The following is a 25,796-nucleotide window of genomic DNA, read 5'->3' as shown; positions in this document are numbered from 1 at the left end:
ATTAAAGCATTTGAATAATACAACAGTCTATGGAATACAATATACAATGAAAATCTTGTTGCAATCTCTATGTTGTATCTTATTCTACTGGTCCTTCACTCCCATTCTCCTCTCTGGCTACCCCTTAGTCCATCAAAGGACAACACATAGAGTCTGTAGGAGGGTTGCCTCCTATCACTACTACAAGTCACTTCTGCTATAATGAACACGGGCTTATCCAATCTACACTTCTAGGATGGCCAATACTTGAGCTCCAATATGTCTTCTAGTAGTTGCTTTCATCCAACAAAGAGCTACAGATTAGGCTCCAAAATTCACCCAATCACGCAAAAATCCATGTCCTTATTGTATGTTACTCTAGGGATACTTTGGTCTATCAAAATGTCCCCCCCCAACAAACCAATGATGTCCAATACAATCACTACAATATTTTCTCCTAGTTGAGGTCTCCAATTGACCAAGTTAACCTCAACACATGTGGCTCACACGCTGCAACCAAAACTGATCCAAAACTGGTTAGCACTTTGACCCAACACAAGACAAATATGGTTCTAAATCTAATGTACAAGTGTTTTTATAATGGTGTCCTGGTTAAGACATCATAGTGACCCATGTTAGCCCTAAAACACACCCACATAGTCCCTTAAACAATTTTGGCTTCCTTCACAAGTATGATCTCCCTCCATGATAAATTTATGAGAATTTATTAGCCTTCAAACATCCCTACACATGTCTTTTTGTGAGGTGTTAAGGTCTGCAACCTACCCACACTTCCTCCCTAAACTCATGATCTACTTAAATAGATATACATGTCCATAAAACATGCCTCAATAGACCCGCGTCTTACCTATCCTATCACGGCCTTGCTGCAGGTGCAAACAACCTTCCAAATAGTCATGAGAAGCCTCCAAAATAGCCTCCTTCCTTCCTTGAAGTGCCCTCTTATCTATGACTCAAATATAGGTATATATTCTCCCTTAGTCGAGTTTCTTTTGTTCCCTTTATGCCTTGCGTTGTATGGATGGATGAGCTAAAATGATGTTTAATCATCTCATATTTATATCCAATATGAGGGCTCCAACGAATTGAATTAAGAGGGCTTGCCAACCTATCATTATGCTTCTTAACACTAGCTTGACTTGACTTCTTCTCATTCAATCCCACACATATACTTCAAAAATGCATATCTCATCAAGGACATCTTAGAATTCTACAATACTTGAAGCGTTGGTTCTCCTCTCCACCCTCTATCATCTAATCCCATCACATGTTGAAAAATCTCCATGGTTTTTTCCCAAATCACGATGGGTGCAAAACCCCAACCTTGGGTTCCAAGCCCACAAGTGACTCTTGTGGTGCTCCACCCTCCAAACCCTGAACCATAGAGCTTGGAGCACCTACCAAGCTACTAAAAAATTAGCACAATCAACTAGTCAACTTGATTTTTAGATGCACTTAGGAAATATTGAGCTTATCACTCTTTCCATTTCTACAAAACTAAAAATCCCTACAAATGAAGGGGCCTCCTCTGTAGTGGATGCAGTATTGAAAAATTACCAAATAATTAGAAAGAAGTCAGAAGATGAAGAATTATATGATGTCTCAGTTGGCCATGCAAGCAACTCCCCCTTATCAAACACAGTCTGTCTCAACAATGAATTTGGAAAGGATCGAATTGAAACTCTCCCTCTTATATCCTATTGTTCAGTCACTTCCTTCAGGCTCTTAATTCAAGACAATTTATTTGTCTCTAAATATAGTTGATATCCCTTTGCATGAAAAGATCAATTTACATAAGTAGGCAGGAGAGATATTGTACTCATCTAATCCCATCACATGTTGAAAAATCTCCATGGTTTTTTCCCAAATCACGATGGGTGCAAAACCCCAACCTTGGGTTCCAAGTCTACAAGTGACTCTTGTGGTGCTCCACCCTCCAAACCCTGAACCATAGAGCTTGGAGCACCTACCAAGCTACTAAAAAATTAGCACAATCAACTAGTCAGCTTGATTTTTAGATGCACTTAGGAAATATTGACCTTATCACTCTTTCCATTTCTACAAAACTAAAAATCCCTACAAATGAAGGGGCCTCCTCTGTAGTGGATGCAGTATTGAAAAATTACCAAATAATTAGAAAGAAGTCAGAAGATGAAGAATTATATGATGTCTCAGTTGGCTATGCAAGCAACTCCCTCTTATCAAACACAGTCTCTCTCAACAATGTATTTGGAAAGGAACCAATTGAAACTCTCCCTCTTACATCCTATTGTTCAGTCACTTCCTTCAGGCTCTAAATTCAAAACAATTTATTTGTCTCTAAATATAGTTGATATCCCTTTGCATGATAAGATCAATTTACATAAGTAGGCAGGAGAGATATTGTACAATGATTTAAGCGAAAATTCATTGACAAATAATAAAGCTGAGAAACTCTTGGAAAATGCTTCAAACAAAATTAAGAAAGAGAAATCCGATTCTAAAGCTCTAGATTACAGAATGAAGTATTCAATAAGTTAATTATCAATGTAGGGGTTGATCCAGATGAAAGAGAGTAGGTTAAAACTTTGATGAAAAGTGCAAATTCTGGAATGAAATCATGTATATAGAAATTGAAGATTCCTATGACAGAACATGCTAAAATAGTTGAGCTAGCTCACATAGAAAAATAAAAAGAGAAATTGATGACATAAATGATGGATAGAAATAAAAAATATAGTAACCCTTATAGATAAACCGAAAGATATGGAGAAAAATATTAAGAATCATGTCTACACAATTTTAGCTTCAAATGAATCAAAAGACCCTTCTAAGAAGTTAACAAAAGTAATGACTAAACTCACTCTCTCAGAAGTTGAAATGAAGAAGCTCGAGGACAATTTAACTTTGTCTCAAGCATAATTGAATATTAAAGAAAGGCAATTAAAATCAACAAATCTAGAAAATGACCAGATCATTGAGAAATATAAATCAACTCAAGAGGAGATTAAGGAGTTAAAGAATAGATTGAAAGGTAATATGTCTTTGATTGAGGCTAGAAAAATTGTCTGGGATGATATAATTCAACAGGTTTTCTCTACATGGGGATATTTTCAAATCATTGTTGAAGAAAGAGTTGTTATCAAAGGGATTCAAATCATTGTGACTTCATGTAAGACACAACTACAAAAAAACACATAAGGCCATGAAGATCATCAAGATTTTAAATGAAAAGTAGACAACCAAATTAAAGGAAATGCATATTGTTGACAGGGTTGCAGTAGTCAAGCAGATTAGTAAAATAATTGAGAAGAACCTTATGCGTATTCAAACTGAAAACAAACTGGAAATTGTAAAGAAGTAAGTGGATTCATTTGATTCTAAATATGATTAGAGAACAAGAGCTAGACTACTAGGTTGTTGGAATTTGCAAGGTGATTTTCTTCCTTGGGAGACATATGAGCAAGAATTAATAACAGCTAAATGTAGAATAGACTCCACCCTTGAAAAAATTGTGATATTGAAAGGTAGGAAAGTGGTCAATTTTCTATAGAGGGATTTTCAATTGCTTTGGTTGATGAAGACATTATTTGATTCAAAACCTACTTATACCAAAATATCAGATTTGAAGATTTCTTTTTAAAAGATGATTGAATGTGCCATCCTTAATGAAGTTCTTTGGAAGAGAGGTGAAGACTTGATCGGGCATGTTATAGTTGAAGTTGAGGAACCATGCATTGAGTCTCGGGGTCAAAAATCCATGAGTCATACAAGCACCATCTATAAATAAAATATTTCCTTTATGTAATATCATATAAGTTTTAATTAAAATATGGTTAAGTAGTTGGGCAATTTTAACAGTTATTCATAACTATTTTTTGTGTATTTTTTTTAAAAAAGATAGAGAAACCACAAAAGAGGGCTTCCGAGATTTTTCCTGAGAGACTTTTTTCAAAAAAACTTCATGTAATGTTCAAGCCTCTTTTGGATATCAATAAATTTTATCAAAGTTGTTTCCAGTATACTGATGTGTTATAGTATGTGTGTTTTTCTTTTATAAAATTTCTATCTGTTTTTCTTATATCTGAAGCATGTGTGTAATAACAATGGGGTTTCTCTTAAGATAAGTAGATTTATCTATGTTCCTTTATGGTTGTAGATGATACGTGTAAAGCTTATGTGTAAAAAAACCTTAAACAATGCTCCATTGATCTATCACTCCATTATCTATTACATTCCATTTAAAGTTTTAACTAGGGTTTATATATTGGATTCTTTATAGCCCAAGATATTAAATCCTCTTTCTATTATTTTCTTCTCACCACTCTATAACTTTATAAAAGTTGTAAACATTTGTATTTGGCCAAATTTGAGAAAAGTTTCTTATTTCCAAAATACAGTTTTCATTACATAGTCTAATGTTGTCTCTAGGCAAAGAATTTTAAAATTGTTATTAACTTTGAAACAAATGTCAGAGGCATTGGTAAGAAACTATCTCTAAGGTAACGATGCTTCCCTTAATTGAACAAGATAGCTACAAAATCAATCTCAGGTTCAGATCATCATGCAAAAGAGACATTCAAGGAGGATGGATCAATGGGCACAAAGCGTGTCCATGTATCAGAAAGCTCAAATTTGGATAAGGAACATCCTCCAAAGACATCTGCATGTGAGTTGTCTTTAGTTCAAGTTAGTCCCAATCCTAGAAAATCAAATTTGGATAAGGAATGTCCTCCAAAAACACTGCAAGTGAGTTGTCTTTGGTTCAAGTTAGTCCCAATCCTAAAAAATGACAATAGATCTATAAAAAGAAAAGGAAGAAGGAGAAGATAAGTGACTTCTACATTAATTAATTTTCCGCATTATATTTTGTTTTTTTTTTTTTCTCTCTTTTCTTTTTTCTTCTCTTCAGCATCATTTTTACATTCTTCTTTGAATGCTTGAAACATATACATTTTTTAAGTATATAAACCACACAAGCATTCAGGGAGTTCCATGTTAAATGCACACGTCTAATACGTATATACCAAATGTATTTTCTTCTAAATTTAAATGGAAATAGAGTTTTTTCAAAAAAATATATATATATATATATTAAAAAAATAATTATATTTAAATACTAAATCCCATGTTTCGATATATCTTTCACATTCACGCACGTCTAAATGATATAGCGCTGTTGATACGATATTAAGGAATAATAACGTATTTCAATGAGAGTTATATTGGTATCCAAACCTATATCAATTCAGTAATACCTTAACCCAATTACCAATTTTTATAGTGAAAAAACAAAAACAATTAATATCTATTTTAAAATAATAATTTTTTTACTAACTTATCATGCAAATGCTTAAAAATACTATTTATTATCTATTTAGCCACTGCTAGTTTAAAAATACCATGTTAACTAATAAATGTAATATTAATACTTTTAATGGCCATCATCTCATGCTTAAACAAAATATTAGTGTGAGATAAAATTAAGAAGAAAACGATGGCTTTAGTTAGTGAATGAAGAGAGAAATTTAACAACTACAAGACTCTGAATATGTTTTTAAATCATAATAAGTAGTATAGATAATATTATTTATGAGAATTTCCAAAAGTATTGAGCAGAATTAATTTATGATTTCTAAATTAGAAAAGTATTTAGCAACAAGAACTTATCACTGGAGCTAACACTTAAAAGCTATAATTAACATTATCATAATTTATACCCGTGATAATATTAAAATTTATAAAAATAATAAATTAGTTTCTTAATTTTACTTTTAAATAAACAAATATTTTATAATTGTTTAATTTAAATTATTTTTTAAAATATTCAAGAGTCAATGATATACATTTCTCATGTTTAATATTATTTTAGATCTATTACTCTAAATCTACTAAGCATCAAGAAGAATCAAATCTATTTTCACTTTAAATAAAATTTGTAAGTCAAGTGATTTGATCCTTCTCAATACTTGGTAGATGCATAGTTGAGATGGATCTAGGATATATATATATATATATATATATATATATATATATATATATATATATATATATATATATATATATATATTTCTTCTAACATAAGAATACTAACGGAAAAACTATGGGCTATCAAAACTTGGATCTGCCAACAATAAATTGACTATTTACATCAATTTTATTTTAATAATATTTTTAATTATTTATTTATTTTTACTTTTATTTTTGTTTCTATATAATGTGACACAGTAAAAATATTTACATAACCTCACCTAACATCACCTAACCTAACCTAACCTAACCTAACACTAGCCTAGATCCTTCTTAACTCGGGATTTACCAAACATCAAGAGGGATCAAATTTCTTTTTCACTTTCAAAGAGGTGTGCACCTCAAGAGATTTGATCCCTCTTGGTGCTTGGACCTTTGGTAGGTCCAGAATTAAAATAGATCTGGGATGGTTTAATTATTATTAATTATAATTATAATTCTTTATTTATTTTATTGATTTATTATGTAATTTGATCATGTCAAAATGTTTATATAATATAACATGATAGGGCATTACAACATCTCTTCCATACTAGGTTGGAGAGTGCCTCTAGACGCAATAAATTTACAACATATTTTCGATACTAAGATGAAGAGCACCGACACAATTAAGAGAGACACTTTACAATGCACTATGAGAGCTATGAGGTAGACATGTAGGTGTAATGTAACATTATATAACAACATTTTTTAAATACTGACTCTATTTACATGTGAGCTTATAAAATTTTTAAATATAACAAAAAATAACTCAAATAAAATTAAGGGATTCAAACATATATTTATTCTAGTGTTTTGATTCTCATAAGTTTGGCTTTATTCTATTGTTTTATTGTTGAGAAAGGTTAGTTTAGACCTGTAAAGAAGTGAAATATGCCAATAAATTTTCTTTGATTTCATATTTTTTTATTTATTCAATTTGTAAAAAATTTAACAAAATTATTAACCAATTGTTAAAATACTATCTTTTAATAATTATTCTCATTTTGTATATTTATTCTACCACATCTCTCTTATTTCAAAGAATTTATAACTCCTTAGATAATGATTAATATTTTGATGTAAAACCATAAAAGTATTTGCATATTTCTCCAAAATGTTCTCTAACTTAATACGATAGAAATGTTATAATATCATATTTAACATTTTAGAAAATAGTAATAAAATAAATAAAAATAAAAATAAAAATTAAATTAAATAAAAAAATACAAAATAAAAAAATTATAATTATAATTATAATTGATCCCTCTTAATATATATAATAAATCCAAAATTGAAATATAACTAAACTAATTATATAAAACACATTATAAGTAGATAATGTTTTATAATGTAATTGTATTGTCAGAGGAGAAAACAAGAATATCTCAATAGATTTAGAGAATTCTATATAATATACATAAAAATTTGTAGGTTTATGTGAAATTTTGATTTTTATAATATTAGTATGTTGTTTTTTGGTTGTATATAATGTTACTGTTTGAGTTAATGCCATTTGAATATTTAAACGATCAACATTTATTTAAAATAATTTGTACAATTATTCACATTTTTCCATTTTAATTTTACATTTTAAAAATTAAGAATATTAGTGTAACCTCCAAAAATTAAGAATATCAGTGTAACCTTTAAATTATGAGGTGTGAAATCATTACCATAATATATATATAATTTTTTAATAAAATATATATATAATTTTTTAATTATATATATATATATATATATATATAAATAAAAAAATGGAATAGGATAAAAATAAACAAAATTATAGAGTAGTTAGTAAATGTCATTTAATTTAATATAGTTTAATTAAACTAAAAAATAATAAAGATATATTTCATTAAAAAACAAAGAAATTAATAAAATATTGTATTGTTGAATGTCATCACCAAAAATTAAGAAATATGATTAACTAATATTGTTTATATATATGTGTGTGTGTGTTTTTTTTTAATTATTTATTAATATATACAATTTTTATAATTAAATTTATTAAAATATGTTTTTAATATGATAATAAGTCATCTTAAATTGAAAATATGAAATATGATTAATTAATATTGTATATGTGTGTGTTTATTATTATTTATTAGTATATATAATTTTTATAATTAAATTTATCAAAATATATTTTTAATATAATAACAAGGACTGCATAATAGCTAGTACCTATGGCTTGGATCAAATACAGCTTAATTAAACTAAAAGACAATAGACATGAATATTTCATAACAAAAATAAAACAACTGATTAAACATTGTATTGTTGAATATCATCACCAAAAATTAAAAAATGCTATTAACTAATATTGTTTATATTAACATATGTACAATTTAATATATAAATGTACTTGTTTTTTATATATATTTATGTGTTTTATTTTTTATTAATGTATAAAAAAAAATTGTATTTAAATTTATTAAAATATATTTTTAATATAATAATAAGTCAGTTTAAATTGAAAATATGGAGAAAAAAACTAGAAGTCATGAAAATGGAATAGTAGAAAAAAGTAAAAAATCAAAATCAAAAGTTAAATGAAAAGGAAATAAAACTAAGAACAAAAAATTAGTAACTAATAGAAATGGAAGTTACTAAACAACCCATAATAATACCTCAACTAATCACCTTACAAATAAATAGATTTAAATAATAATAAAAAATAACAAAAATTGAATTCCTAATGTTAAACTATGGATAAGCCACATAAATTTTTTGTCAAAGACAAACTAATCAATAGTAAAAAATAAGTCATCATAAATTGAAAATATACAGAAAAAAAGCATAATTCATGGAAATAATAGAAAAAATAAAAAAAAATAAAGAAGTTAAATAAAAAGGAAAAATAAAATAAAAATAGTAACTAATAAAAATGAAAGTTACTAAACAAACCATAATAAAACCTCAATCAATCGCGTTAAAGATAAGTAAATTTAAACAAAAAATGAATTCCCAAAATTAAACTATAAAAACAATACACAGCATAATACTAAACAGTGAAAAAAAAACTAAACACGTAATACTATGCTTAATAAAATATAATAAAAATTAACAAACAATATCATTTAAAAAAAATCATTTATTTGGAATATCCAAATTTAGATTTATATATATTTATGCTTATTGATGATAGATTTGCATAACCAAAATATATATATATATATATATATATATATATATATATATATAAAATCGTGAAAATGGAGATATTGAAAGGCATTCAGAAAAATAGAGGTTTCTTCGTTTTTGCTTCCATGTTAAATTTATATCTAAGACAATCGCATCAACGAACACCCAATTGGAAATTTTTAATTATACCAATAAATTTTTAAGGTTCACGAATGTTCATAAATTATAAGAATGCACGGAAATTTTAGAACATGTATACATTGTTAAGTAAGTTCACATTCTTAGAATCCACATGTAATATTGTGATAAAAAACTCACACCATGGTAAATCCACCCTATTATAGCCTTTACTCAATGCACATGATAGGCATGATACTCTATCATCTTTAAAATTATATTTAAATATTCCTTCTCTTTGCACTCCATGCGTAACATTATTGAACATCTATAAAATCACGATATTGGTTTTAAAATGGTTTTGATATTACACTCCAAAGTTAAATACCCATTATAAAGGATTGTATGATAATTTAAACCCATGTTCATGGGCCTTGAGCCTACTTATATTCGTTTAGGGCCTAAGTCCATTTCCTTTACGGCCAAGTCCCTTTCCTTTCTCACTTGGCAATGGTACATGCCTCAACATCCATTATTATCATGCAAAATTACTCATGCCCTGTATAATTATAGTTAAAGGCTAAAGATCTTGCATGGAGGCATAAGGTGGTTGTTCGAGGACCATTTTAGGAAGTTTGAACTTGTTGGAAGTAATGGAGAAAGCTAAACTTAGATTATTGTTATGATGATGATAGGTTTGAGACTTTAATCTTAGACCCCATATCTTAATATCTAGGGAGTGGTTGAAACCATCTCGTTAGTGTGAAAGTCTATATATTTGAGGCTCATCTGACTCAAAGTAATTGGACTTGAATGAGTGTTTGTACACTCCCCAGGTATCTCACCTGGAGAGACATTTAGTTAATATATTTAGTTTCTATCATGGTATCGGAAGCTTGGCTCGCCCTGGGCTGAGGAAGCTTGGCCCGTCTTGGGCTGAGGAAATAAAGAGTTTAGTGTATGTTTTTTTTCCATTGTTTTTTTTGGTTCTCTGTTGCCAATGAGGACTTGTGGGCATCTTTTGTAGGGCAGAGTTGTTGACGATTGGTTCCTCGACATAGGTAGAGACGAGACTTGTTGGTGCCATTTGTGGTAACCAAATGCATAGGTGATTTCAGCCGAGTGAAGGTGTGATTAGTTAAAAGATTGTAGCCTCCGGCAATCAATGGTATAGTGAAAGTGGAGGTTCTAACTGTTGGAGAAGCGGAGGAGCATCTCTACACTCAGATTGGCCGACCTGTGGCTCTTCAGCGGTTTTGTGGATGGATTTCCACTCTGGAGAGCATGGCGTAGCTAAAAGAGAAGAGGTGGAGAGAGCTGTGTGAAGATTAATGGCGGTGGATGCTGCAGCGGTGGAGCTGAAGCAAATACTATAAGTGTGGCAGCGGCAGCGACCATCTCTAATGATGGGGGAGCAACGTGGAAGAATTTGGATGCATTTGGTAAGTACTGGTCCTAAATAGTATACTTTTTTCTGTTACATTTTTTTTAAGGATGCAACAGCAACAACAGCCGCAGTTCAGGTAAAGGAAGCAGTTTTGGTTTAGAAGCACCGATAGATTTAAACACCGTGCAGTATTATCATGGCTCTGCTTTCGGTGGAGTGCAAGTATGTTACAAAGGATTGCATTTGGGAATGGAAAACATCCGGGAGTAATTTCAAGTTGCAGGCGCCCGTGCTTGCTGCCAGATTCATTTACGAGCTCTACTGGACCATGGTTAACATTTATGGAGGGGGATTTACACATACAGGTACATGTATGTAGCTATAATGGTTGACAAAACCATGTATGCTCACCAAATGTGTGGATATTACAATTTCTGGAAGATCTAGATTTTGTGAGTGGTAGCTAGTTTTGTCCCTAGTTCTACGTCAGTGGTAGCCAGTTTTACTTTGATGAACCAACCGCTTTGCTCTCTCTGCACCGATAATGTTCCAATGGCATGGTGATGAAAAGAAAAATTGCATGAAGGCAATCTCCCTTTCATTTACAAACTTTCAATCGGGGACATGTGGGTTATGAGCCCACACTTCTATTGGAAGCGTTAATTGGTGCTTTTGCCTTAAAAACTGGGACAACAAAAATTAGTGCAAATACACAGAAATACATGGAAACCGGACCATGAACACCTAAGGCTGGATCTCAAATAGAATAAACTCGCATCCATAAACTTCTCAGGTCCACTCTTTCTCAAGCCTTTCCGCTGTTCTTCAACCTCCATTGTTGATTAGCTTCACGATCCAATGTTTGACATTTCATTGTATTCTCAGCTCATCGCACATCGCAATTTTTGCAATCCACCAGCACTTGATTCCTGTGAAATGTGAAAGTTAACCTCCACTGTTTGATCAACCCTTTGATTTGACGGTCCATAGTCCATCGCAACATCGCAAATCTCAGCTTATTGCAATATCGCAAATCTGGGTTTATCACATAACCAAACTCTTTCACCGAATACGATTTACGATTAAATCTCTGTCATCGATCTGGTTCTTTATCCGAAGGTTGTCGCAACATCACACGAGAAACTTGCGCGACGTTTTAGAAACCCTTTCAAAGCCGATAGGACTTTAGATTGTGATTTATAATTTTTCGGGTCCAGTTTTTGGATTAACTTCTGTGCCTATTCCAACCCGATATCCATCTAATCATCAAACAAATGAATAGTCCGATCATTCCCGGATCTCAACTGGATTATATTCCAATTCAAGCATCCATTGGATCCGTCTTTTGAAAAACCATTTATAGCCCTTAGGTTTCCCGATGAGCTTCTTTCCTGTTGAAAAACCGCTTTCAATGATCCGATGGCCTGTGGGTCTTCCACAAGCACGTAGATTATCAAAGTCTCAACCCTTGTAGTTGAGTATGATGTAAGCACTTTGGATTTACAATCGACGGTTAATAACATTTACAAGCCTTCAACCATGATTAAGGTACCCATACAATTTCTACCCCCGCTGTGATTATTAATCACCGTTGATCTACCAAATCTGTCGATCTAACGATTTAGATCAATTCCCGCCTTTCTCCTTCTGCACTTCTTCACATATCATGGAATTTGCATCAACAGTTAATTAAATCTGCCATTTCTACTTGACACTTCACACAACAATTGTCTTGTTTAACTTTGGATCACCATCAATCCTCACAGTGATCGATGGTCGATCAATAAACCATAACACAGAAATTAACTCAACAACACATATATACACAACATACCTTGAAAAGGCATAAGTACACAAATACACGGAATTCACACATGCACACAGATTTATGTTATATAGAACTTGATTACATTCTAAGGCATTTCAGCCTTAGTCACACTTTCCCCTCTCAACTACATTGAATCCACACCCTGTTTTCACAAATTTCTATCTGTCGCTCTATATCTCTTTGTGTCTCTATTGAACATGCAAGTTCATAATTTATAACAAAACATTGGATCGGATCACTGGAAGTATCCGATCAAATCATTTCCATGATTTCCTTTCACAAATCACTCAACAACGCTTAAATCTTTCTATATGCATACATATGGCAGATTACATTAAATAATTCTTCTAGAGACTTTATCCATTCCATCATTTAGCTCGGTTTTAATAGAATTTGTCCCATGTTTTGCTCATTTGTCCATGTCTCCTCCTTTCTCTGCTTCGGATTCCTCCTTTAATGATGAGTGCTCAAATGCTCCTGCATCAAACTCTTGAGGCACAAAAATTTATGACCTCCTGGTCATATGCTTCTCCTTAATCCCATAGAAATACTACCCACTTCCTCAGTAGAACTACTTTCATGATATTCTGTGAGCTGCAACCAAATCTCTGTAGTAACAGTCTTCTCTGCTACATGATACCTCACCAAGCTTTCTCCTCTAAGCTTAGTCTTTTGGCATCCTTCTGGTTCTCTCCTCTAGAACCAATTGAGCACTCCTTGCTCTAGGTTTGTTGCAAGTCTTCTCACCTTCTACTGCTACTATCTATATGAGAGTAAAGACCATAAAATCTCCATGCTTTAACACAACTATACCTCTTTCTCTTTGTACTTGCACCCCTCATTCTACACGAAATCCCTTTTATGTAGGAAAACCTTTTCCTGCTCTGATACTTCTTTGATGAAGGAAAAAATTGCATGAAGGTAATCTCCCTTTCATTTACAAGCTTTCGATCGGGGACCTATGGGTTATGGGCCCACACTTCTATTGGAAGTGTTAATTGGCACTTTTTCCTTATAAACCGGGACAACAACAGTGAACGCAAATGCACATAAATACATGGAAACCCAATCATGAATGCCTAAGGTTGGATCTAAAATAGAATAAACCTGCATCCATAAACTTCTCGGGTCCACTCTTTCCCAAGCCTTTTTGTTGTTCTTCAACCTCCGTTGTTGATCAGCTTCACGATCCAACGGTCAACGTTTCATCGCATTCTCGGCTCATCGCACATCACAGTTTTCACAATCCGCTAGCACTTGATTCTTGCGAAATGCGAGAGTTAACCTCCACTGTTCGATCAACCCTTTGATCTGATGGTCCATAGTCCATCGCAACATTGCAAATCTCGGCTTATCATAATATCACAAATCTGGGTTTATCGCAGAACCAAACTCTTTTACAAAATTCGATTTGTGATTAAATCTCCATCGTTGATCTAGTTCTTGATCCAACAGTTATCACAACATCGCACGAGAAACTTGCGTGATGTTTTAGCAACACTTTCGGAGCCGATAGGACTTTAGATTGCGATTTATAATTTTTTATGTTCGGTTTCTTGATTAAATTCCGCGCCTATTCCAACCCGATATCCATCTAATCATTCAACCAAAGAACGGTCCGATCATTTCTGGATCTCAACTAGATTATATTCCAATTCAAGCATCCATCAAGTCCGTCTTTTGAAAAACAATTTACAGCCCTTAGGCCGCCTGATGAACCACTTTCCTATTGCAAAACCACTTTCAATGATCCAACAACCTACGGGTCTTCAGAAAACACACGGATTATCAAAGTCTCAACCCCCGTAGTTGAGTATGATGTAAGCACTTTGGGTTTACGATCGACGGTTAATAACATTTACAGGTCTTCAACCACGATTAAGGTACCCGTACACTCTCTACCCTCGTTGTGATTATTAATCACCGTCGATCTACCAAATCTGTTGATCTGACAATTTAGATTGATTCCCGCTTTTCTCCTTCTGCACTTCTTCGCATATGATGGAATCTGCATCAACACTTAATTAACTTTGCCTTTTCTACTTGACACTTCACACAACAATTGCCTTGTTTAACTTTGGACATCAATCCTCACAGTGATCGATGGCCGATCAATAAACTTGTAACATAGAAATTAACTCAACAACGCATATATAAACAACATAACTTGAAAAGGCATAAGTACACAGATACACGAAATTCACACACGCACGCAGATTTATATTATACAGAACTTGATTACATTCTAAGGCATTTCAGCCTTAGTCACACTTTCCCCTCTCGACTACATTGAATCCACACCGTGTTTTCACAAATTTCTATATGTCGTTCTATATCTCTCTGTGTCCCTATTGAACACATAGGTTCATCATTTATAAGAAAACATTGGATCGGATCACTGGAAGGATACGATCAAATCCTTTCCATGATTTCCTCTCACAAATCACTCAACAACCCCTAAATCTCTCTATATGCATACATATGGCAGATTACATTAAATAAGTCTTCTAGAGACTTTATCCATTCCATCATTTAGCTCAGTTTTAACAGAATTTGTCCCCTGTTTTACTCATTTGTCCACGTCTCCTACTTTCTCCGCTTTGGATTCCTCCTTTAATGATGAGTGCTCGAATGCTCCTGCATCACATGGAAAAATTTATTATGCTCCAAGGAAACCAACATTTGAGTTGGATGGGTGATTTTTAAGTTTTTTTAATTAAAGTTTCAATTTTTTAATTATAAAAAAAATATGGAGGCTCTTTATTGATATAAAGAAAGGGGCTTATTATTTCATAAAAAGGTGGCATAGAGGAGACTGAGGAAACAAAGATCACTCTTCCAGATGTGTATTTTTTTGTTGAGTTGTGTTTTTGTTGCTACTTGTTCCAAGTGTCTTGACAGAGTCCAGGTTTGAAAAGGTCGAATTCATTTTATAATGATCGAATAAATTTCTCTGTTATTCTTTTAGCTATATTGGTGATTTGATTTAGATTTGGCTGTGTGACATAGAAGCCACAATGTGCATCCCAAGGTTCTACAGTTGAAGAGCTACCAAAGGGAGAAGTTTCCCACCTGCATGGTAACAGGGTTGTTGGATCTCACTAGAGGACCATGTGGAGTCGAAAAGAAATCCCGAAGCAAGATAAAGCGAGATAAGCTAGAATTTAACAACATGTCTATATTTTTAGATATTTTTTATTCCAATGATGATGATTTTCTTATGTGGGCATTTGGAGGCATTAGCATGAATAGTATGTTCGATCAAGAGGCACAATCTATTGTGCAAGGTCTTGAGATTGAAGACACACGAGCTGATCTTCAGGAAAGGTGTAAAGATGATCAAAGTGTTGAAGATCAATTGGATGAGCTAGATGAAGCTGATTGTAAATATGTGGCAGAAGAAGACAAAGCTGGAGAGAATTTAAATTGTGATGATCTCATTAATATTTTTGTGTGTGCAGATGTTACATCAATGAATGATGAAGACATCATAGCTGACGTTCAGATGGTTGACACCGGAAATAATGAAAGGGAAAATTCTCCTATCCATCCTGTCATAATTTTGAGAAGGGCGAGAATAAGAATTCAATCTTTCCATCACAGGGGAAGAAATGAGGAGAAGATACATCACTACCTCATGGGGAGGAAAGTGAAGATGAAGCCTTGACTCAAGATTAACAAGTATGGACTCACAAGAAAAAATACCAAAATGAAAACCTTTGTTACCAAGTTTTTCATGTTTTAATTCTAAGCCTAGATGAGACTAGACCAGCAGGTGTATGTTATTGTTTATTACCCTTTCTCCATTAAGGGGGAGCGTTGGAAGTAATGGACAAAGCTAAACTTAGATTATTGTTATTATGATGACAGGTTTGAGACTCTAATCTTAGACTTCATATCCTAATATCTAGGGAGTGGTTGAAACCATTCCGTTAGTGTGAAAGTTTATATATTTGAGGCTCATGTGACTCAATGTAAGTGGGCTTGTATAAGTGTTTGTACACTCTCCAAGCATCTCACCTCGAGAGCCATTTAGTTAATATATTCAGTTTTTATCAGAACTTAAGAAGATTCAAATAGGCTCTAAGTCCTTTCTATTCATATTTTTTTATTTAGCACAATACATAGTGAAAAACTTAGTGATGGTACTTGGACTGACCTTTAGGCCTCAATGCCTAATTGTGTTGTACAAAAATATCTATTAGTAGTCCTAGGACAAATATACCTTACAAATCGTTTAAAATATTTATTTATGGAAATGAATCCCACGAGGCTTTCTTTAGGACCTAATGCCCTTATTTTCAATCCATGGTCATGTTAGAGGTCCCATGTGGAATTATTATTATCTAAAAAATTCTAATAGGGGATATATTTGTAATTAAAGACCTTTCTCCTCGCAATTGTCAAGTGATTTATATGACTAAATCATGACACATTTTATTCCCAATTTAGAGCATGTAGAATTGTGAAATGCAAACACAATATTTGTAGCATTATCTATTTAGAATTCTTAATGCTTATCCTCTTTATAAAATTACTTGTATGAAATAAATGGAATGAAAACCAAATTCACCATTGAATTATAACTTACTATATCCATGCATGTTGTAAAATAGGTTGTATTTATGTGTTCAATATCTGAGAACTGAATCTTATACAGTAATGCTCCATTTGGTATAATTTATAAAATAATTCAATGAATCTAACTCTAGAAATGAAACACACTACAATTCAACAATCAAAAGAAAACTTAGTGATCCCTAGAAATCATTATATACTTGAACATCGATCATGCTATTGGGACCCTGTTGTCACCAAGTTATTTGTTGGTATGATTTAGGCACTTCTTATTTCTGTGAATCATTTCTTAAAAGAAAAGTAATCTTACTTGCAAAAGGAAAATATTGTTCATGAAATTAAATTACCTAATTAAATAAAGAAATATAAAATGAAATAAAATAACACCATAGCTATTTGGAGTGACTTAAATCTCCTAAGAATAAGGAAACAAATTACCCTATAATATTATAAAGTAAATTAAAACAGAGTGATAGAAAAATAAAGAATGACAATCTATGTGAAAGGAAATACTAGGAAGTTTTATTCTTTTCCATCATAATTTGGACATATGCTCCAAGGGTCTTCTCCTTTGAAATGGAGAAGGAAATCTTATTTGTATATAAACATGGCCAGATAAATAAGGTATTCCATACAGGATGAAAACCTTTAATAACCACTCACACAACCATATAAAAATCAGAATGCCAATATTATTTTGTGGTTAAAAGCCTCTGAGGGGGAAATAGTACATTTCCCTAGCCAATGCAACCACTTAAGGAAATTTTATTAATGCAAAACAAAATAATTTACATAAAAGAGTGATCATAATTTTTGACTAGCCGTGAACCTCCATTCCTTTTAAATAGAGTTCATGAACCAGTTGGGTGTTAGGCCATGGATCAATAACCATTAGTTTCAAGGAGAATATGATCCATCATATCACTCTATGTCCAAAACATATCATGACTACTGGATTACAATGAAACTACTACATAATAATGAAACACTCTAAAAAATACACTTTTACCTAATAGACACATTAGACCAAGTTGAACTTAACTAACTCCTAAGCGTCTAAATATCCTAACATCTCCCCTTAAGAACATCTTGGGATATGATTGAAGGATTTAAAAATGTGACACAATAAGATAAGGGAGGAGGCATTATATCCTATCGCCCCTTTAATGACAACTTGCTAAAATCCTAACATACATCGAAGTCTAGAAAACTTCACTTATGTAAGAGATTTTATGAATTTTTTTATAACTTGATATTTATATGGAAAAATTTCACTTGATTAATATCATAATGAATGAGTTTTTTGATGAAGTGCATTTGTAGCTTAATGTGTTTTCTACAGTGCTTGTGAACCGAATCTTTGGCGAGCTTGATGGAATTATGGTTGTCTAACTAATGGGTGGTCAAATTTTGTTGCTAGAATCCAAACACTGAAAGGATCTATCAAAGCCACAAGACTTCTTGACTTGCATTAACCATTTCTTGGTACCATGCTTCTACTAAAGAAAAAGAAATAACCTATTACATTTTAGAAGCCTAATTGACATGTTTGGAACCAATACTGAAAACATAGCTTGTAGTATACTTCCTATAATCAAGGTCATTATCTAAATATGAATGAGTGCAACCAACCAACAGAGTCCCCCCTAAACTATAATGTATCCCAAACTGAATTGTACCCCAGATATATCGAAGTATCTTTTCTTCTAATTTGCAATGACTCTCATGTGTGGATTGCATATACTGGGAAACCATACAAATAGAAAAAGAAAAACCAAGATGGGTATGAGTCAAATCTAAGAGGCTACCAACTAATGGGCAATCTAAAGTGGAATCAACTTTAGGTACTTTTCAAGTAGCATAAATTTTGAGTCCGTATTGAAATGGATAAGGATGGTTAATAATATTCCATGTAGAGGTCACATGCACACTTAGATTGGGAAAGAGAAATTCCTTCCTTGGTTTGGAGGACTTGGAGGCCAAGAAAATAATGAAAATATCCTAATTTTATCATTTCAAACTTCTTCTAAAGGATTGTCATCACATTAGTTAAAAGTTTATGGTAACTACCAGTGACAATAAGGTCATCAACATAAGAACAAGGATTCTGAGATGGAGTCCTACCTTTTTAGTGTAGATAGTGGGGTTAGAATGAAATCTAGATAATTTGGTGTCAAGAAGAAAGCTATCCATTTTTTCATACCAAGCTCAAAGAACTTGTTAAAGCCCATAGAAATATTCCTTAAGGCTAAAAGAAAGGTTGGAGTTACTCTAAACATAGATGGGAGGTTGTCCATGTATATTTATCCTTATAGAACCCCATGCAAGAAGGTTGATTTAACATCCATCTGATGGACTTCCCATCCATGTGAGGTAGCAAGGGCTACAATAGGGTTGATGGAATTCATTTTAAAAATAGGGCAAAGGATTCATTGCAGTCAATTCCTTTATCTTGAGAGAATCCTTTGGAAACTAATTGGGCCTTATGTCTTTGAATAAGTAAATTTTATCCATACACATTCCTATATACTTATTTACATATGACAAGTTTTCTTTCTTTCAGAATAGGTACAAATTATGAGATATCATTCACCATCAAGGAATGATATTATTTACTCATTTTTATTTCTAAATATTGATGTACTGAAGCTTCTGCAAATGTTTCTATATCACGAGTTTGTAAAAATTGAGCTAAAGGGAGGAGATCCATTGAAAATATGAACAAGTACATCATTGACCTACAGGATCATTGACAAGGTGACCAATTACTTCACATGTTGAACGCACCCATTTGGCAAGTTGTGGTGTTGGTGTAGGTTCATATTTAATGGAATCATCAAGGTGAATGTAAGAAGATAGAGGTGGATTTTATTCCTTTGTTTCATAATTTGAAGAAGAAACCTAAATAGGAAGAGAAGGTGGAACAGATGTTGAAGATGACTCATAGGTCGAAGAGGGCACAACGACCAAATTAGGCTCGCAGGCTAAGATATTTTCATCAAATTTAACATGTATTATAATGATTATTTTATTGGTGTCAGGTTGAAAAAGTCTAAAACCTTTTATATCTCTAAAATATCCAACAAAAATATAATTCTTACTTTAGGTTGTAAAAAATTCCTTTTTTCATCAGGAATGTGAGTCCATGCTACACTACCAAAGATATAGAAGTGGCATACATATAATTGAATTGTAGTCCATACTTCTTTCAATGTTATATTTCTTAAATCCTTTGTGGTAGTGCAATTTACTATGTAATTTTCACAATTGATGACCTCTGCTAAATAATGAAGACTTAATCCCTTACATTAGATCACATAATTAACCATTTCTTTTAATATACAATTCTATCTTTCAATAGAACCATTTTATTGTGGCGTATATGGAACAATATGTTGCATTTTAATTCCCTATGTAGTGAAGTAACTTGTGAGTTTTTTATTGACATATTTAAATCCTATGTTCTTAATATTTGTAGTTGATATCCATATTGTTTTTCTACAATGGCCTTGTAGAACAAGAACAAGTCAAAATCTTCACTCTTAAGTTTTAATAAATAAACCCAAGTACAGTTGGATAAGTCATTAATGAAATTTAAGAAATATTTGAACCTAAAGAAGGAAGGAGAATAAAGTATACCACATAAATCACTGTGAAAAAGTGGCAAAGGGGCCGAGGCGTGCCAACAGGCACATTTTTCAAAACTATCTTGATGATGTTTTCCAAGAACACAACAGACATAAACACTATATTTGCAAGAAATTAGAGGAAGAACAATCACCATATTTTGATTACATAGTTGTTATAGTGAGAAATATTTTATATCACCAAATTTCTCATGCTAATTTTTTCTCAAGTCATCACTATGAGTAATAACAACTGAGGGAAAAGACGATAACCCAAAGTTGTCAATATTGTACAATCGGCTAATATAATCAACTATTCCTATGACAAGGACATGCTAGGCCCTTTTAAATCCTTAATTACAACTTGGTGACTTGAAAATTCTATTATTTTACCTTCACTGGAATCAATAATACGATGTATGGGTAAAAGGTTGCAAGAAAGCATTGTGACACATCATTATCTACTTGAACTATTCTAGACCCTACAACATTAGTAGATATATCTTGACCAACAAATATTTTCTTAGTTTTACAACTATTAAGAGTAGAAAAAATGGCTTTATCCTTAACCATATCATGATATGCTCTAGAATCAATAAGTCATTCATCAGATGAAGAAGTAGAGTTTGAATTGAAGGAGAAATTAGAAGAAAAAGGTGCATGCCCATGAGAGGAAGTGTTAAAAGAAGAATCAAGGATGATGTTGTTCTTCCTCATTATTTATTCCGAAGACTCCATATTTTTATAGTATTTAAACTCTGGATGACTATCTTTCCGACAATAGTTGTAATGTTTTCCGATCTTCTTACTCTTTGATGTTGGTCCTTTTTCATCGTTAAGATTAGATAGTGGTTGAAGGGTTTTGGAACCCTAATTTTTCTTATTTTTCTAAGGATGTTTCTTCTTTGGATGCTTTGGTTTATCTTCTTTTTGGGTCACTAAGGCCTTATTATATGTACCTGTAGTTATAATCACTTTGATATGAAAGAACCTACCTTGTCCTTTAATTATATTGTCACAAAAAGATTCAAGAGAATATTTTTTTATATGAAGTTCCCAAAGCTTCTCTTGCAGCATAAAATGTAGATACAAAAATAGAGTATTGAGAACCAAGTTTTTAAAGAATAATATATATGCAACACTCGTAAACTATATCAACCTTACATTATTTAAGAAAATGTCCAAGACTTTTAAAAATATATAAATAATCTTCAATTCAAGATAAATCATTCAAACTTAAAAGCATGATCTGTTTTTGAAGTTGATGAGATCTAATAATATTAGATTCAACAAATATATTTTGTAACTTTTGATCCCAAGCTACATTCAAAGCGTTTATTTATTAAATATGAAAGTGAAAACGAGAAATATACACTCCAATTAATCCACATGCTTTGTCATTACTATTATCCCATGTGTATTTATTATTAGGATCAATGGGGGTATTTTATTGTCCCATGGTAATATCGTACAATACTTTACTTCTTCGTACATCTTCTATGTGGGATTTCCATGAGAAGTAGTTAGTACTGGTAAGAAAGATTTCACTTGGAGTATCCACATTGAAATATGAATACAATATGGTTTCAAAATATAAAATATATTTTGTAGATAGAAAGTTCTTGAAAAAATAGGCTGTTTAAAAAAATGGCACTTAAATTAGACTTTGGATGTGAAAGTTATGCCCTTTTCAAAAAATGCATTAAAAGTAGCAAAAGAGTCATGTGATAGGTAGAAGTTGGCCCTATGGTGATGGATGATGATAAAAAATAAAAATGAAAATATTTTCGCTCACTAGCTTTCCCTTTAAGCTCACTTTTACAAATAAATTACTTTATGAAGTGACCAAATTTTATAAAACAAGTGAGAATCACTTTTTTTTTGAAGTTACTTTATAAATGAAAGTTTCATGGAAAGATAATGTAGAAATTATATTAATTTTTTTTTATAATGATTCATTGTTATATGATGATTGAAATACACTTTACTATAAAGTTATAAAAGAACTTAAGTTTGCATGAATTTTTTCAAAATATAACATGAAAAAATAATTGAACTCAAGACCTCTTAATAGTGAAGGTGAGTGTTATTGTTATTGTTATTGGATGTCTACATTAAACAACATGCATAATGGAAAGGATGTGCTCATCCAAAAACAAATAGAAGTTTGAAAAAGGATCCAAAACTCAACAACTAAGGGGTTAAATCTTGCTTATCTTACCTAGAAAATACAAGCTTTATTATTATTTTTTATTTTCCAAGATTGCACAAAACACATGGAAAAGAGCATACATGGTCAAGAAAATGTTGAGAAAAGTGTTTTCATTAATGTCAAGTCTAGTCATTGATGTCAAGTGAACAAGTAAATACAATTTCAAGAGAAGTTTATTGGTTCTTATTACTAAAGAGATGTATTTGGGCATATGGGCCTTTGGGCATATAGAACACATGCCATAATCCAAAAAACCCAGATTTTGGATTAAACAAAAAAAGTGGAATAACATAAATTAACCAAATTTCATAGGTTGTGAAGCTAAGTGCCTTCTACACTTAAGTTAATGATTCTAACTTATGGTCATATGTCCCAGAGATCCAAAGTCTAAGTGACCACAAAACAAACAAGTTAAGCATTGTAGGTTTGAATGGTGGTTACGACCCATGTTTTTTCAAAGCAATGGTGCTACCAACAACAAAGGTGCCAAAGAAAATTTATCGTTTGATTGTCAAAATTAGAAAAATAACAACTATAGTTAAATATACAAATTTGGACAAACATTTTGAAGAAGTTAGTGCTTTGATATTGAACAAAATTCCTGAAGTAAAAGTTAGGGAATGAAAAAATAGTTGTTCTCATGTAGACTGGGAATAAAACAATTGTTAATTGTAGAAGTACATGTTAGTTGAATTAACAACTAGAGAACAAAAATATGAAATGAATAAAGAAGCATACATCATCAACAACTAATCTAAAATGGATATGAACCCTAACTCCGAGCTAAAATATAGAATAGAAAATTAGTGGAGAATGGAAGTAGTTGTGAATGGAAACAAGTTAAATACTTAAAACTATAAATGGGAAGTAGCATTGTAGAGAATTTGAATTGAGCAGGTAGAAGAACAAATATAGAGATGTGTGTGTTGGGCTGAAGACTAGAGTTGAGAAGGGGAAATTGATGAGGTAATGTTTTATGAAAAATAAGCCTTCAAATATGAGTTTTAAATTTATGAAATAAGGATCTAAAAAGCTATGCAAGTACATTCGTTCACAATAGGGAGTTGGTGCTTCCTTTAGGTTAGTGCCTATAAAAAGAAATAATGTGGTGCTTGCAAAAGAAGAAGGAGGTTGGAGCCTTTGAAGGTTTTAGCCTACAAAAAATGTTGAAATTTGAAGTTGTACTTTATTTTGCATCATCACCAAAAATGAATTGTGGTTTTTCCCAATTGGGTTTCCATGTTAATATCTTGTGTCCAAACTTTGTGAGATTGGAGTGTTGTTATTTATTACTGTATAGTTGAGTATTTTTACTTTGACAAAGTAATTTTAAAAATTGTTAAAATACTGATTCAACCCCCCTCTCAGTATTTTCCTAGTTTCTAATAATTGTATCAAAGTTAGGTTCATCCAAAATAAATCTAATAAATTAAGGATATATTCAATGTAATGTCTAACAAGGAAGAAAGTCACACCAACAAGGCTACTAACATTACTAGAATAAACTATGCATTATGGAAGGTAGGATGAGAGCTTACTTATAGTATCATAGTGTAGATGTATGGGACATAGTTCAAAATGGTTAAACAAAGCCATTTGTCATGATTAATAAATATGATACAATTGAATTCACTTATAATGCTCAAGCATTGAATGTACTTGCTAGACTGCCAAAATATGAATTGGTCAAATTTATGTAAAGCACCAAAACTAAAGAAATATGGGACAATAATATAGTAAACTAAATAAGGCTAAACTTCAAGACTACATAATGTAGTTTGAATCCTAAAATATGCATGAGTATGAGGAAATAATGAAATTATCCCTTTGAGTTGATGAAATAGCCAATACAATAAGAGGACTTGAAGAAACAATGAATGATTCATTTGTAGTTTAAAAAGTGATGAGGTCATTCCCAATAAGATTCAATGATAAGTTGTCATCCATTAATGGAATTATAGAGCTCAACACTTTAATGTTGTATCAATTGTATGGAACATTAATTGGCTATGAAATGAGGACTTCAAAAGGAAGAACTACATCAAAGGAAACAACCTTCAAAGCTAAAAGAAAGTCCAAAGAATATCAATATGAATCAAGTTGTGGATCACATGAAGAGGAGGAAAAGTTTATTAGAAAATTAAAAAGACAATCCAAAAATACACAAGCAATTTTCCTTTCAAATGTTTTAACTGTGGTAAACTATGTCATTATGAATCTAAATGTCCAAAAAAGAAAAACAATAAAGGAAATGAACATAAGGATATGTATAGAAAAGTACAAAAGGATAAGAATATTAAAAAGAATAGCTTCTATACTCAAGCTGATATCGGTACCTCAGAATATGAAGATGAACAATCCTTTGATGAGGAAATAGTTAAATGAAGTAAACATTTCTTGCTCATGGATTTAGAGACTTTAGAAAAAGTAGAGGTAGAGTCTGAAGAAGAAGTGGTTGAAGTATATTTGGAAGGTGAATTGATCAATTATTTAGAATAAATTCCAAGGCTAAGGAAAAAGAATAAAATGCAAAAAGAGATGTTGGAAATATTTGAAAAATAAAAAAGGAAACTCTAAAAATTTGGCACCTCTTCTTCTAAAAGTCAAGGAAGTAAAGAAGATTGAAAATAACTTGTTGGAATATCTAAAAAAAGGCAAGTAATGTGAAAATCTCAAGGATGAGGTTGTGTCCCTTAAAAAATAATTAGAAAATACCGAGGCATAGCTTAGCCTAAATAATTTTTTTATCAAAATATCTAGTAAATTGGATGAAATTTTGAGCATCCAAATATCCCCTCATATAAAGAGTGGTTTGGGATATGAAGGTGAGGCAAGCACAGAATCACTTGAAGACAAGGAACCCATCACTTTTGTCTATGAATTCAAGGGACTAGATAAAGTTACAACTAA

The sequence above is a fragment of the Pinus tabuliformis genome, chromosome 5_1, assembly GCF_031772625.1.
Source record: "Pinus tabuliformis cultivar Carrire ecotype Pingquan chromosome 5_1, CPIR1, whole genome shotgun sequence".
In the NCBI taxonomy this organism is placed as follows: domain Eukaryota; kingdom Viridiplantae; phylum Streptophyta; class Pinopsida; order Pinales; family Pinaceae; genus Pinus; species Pinus tabuliformis.
Note: the sequence above shows the minus strand (reverse complement) of the source record.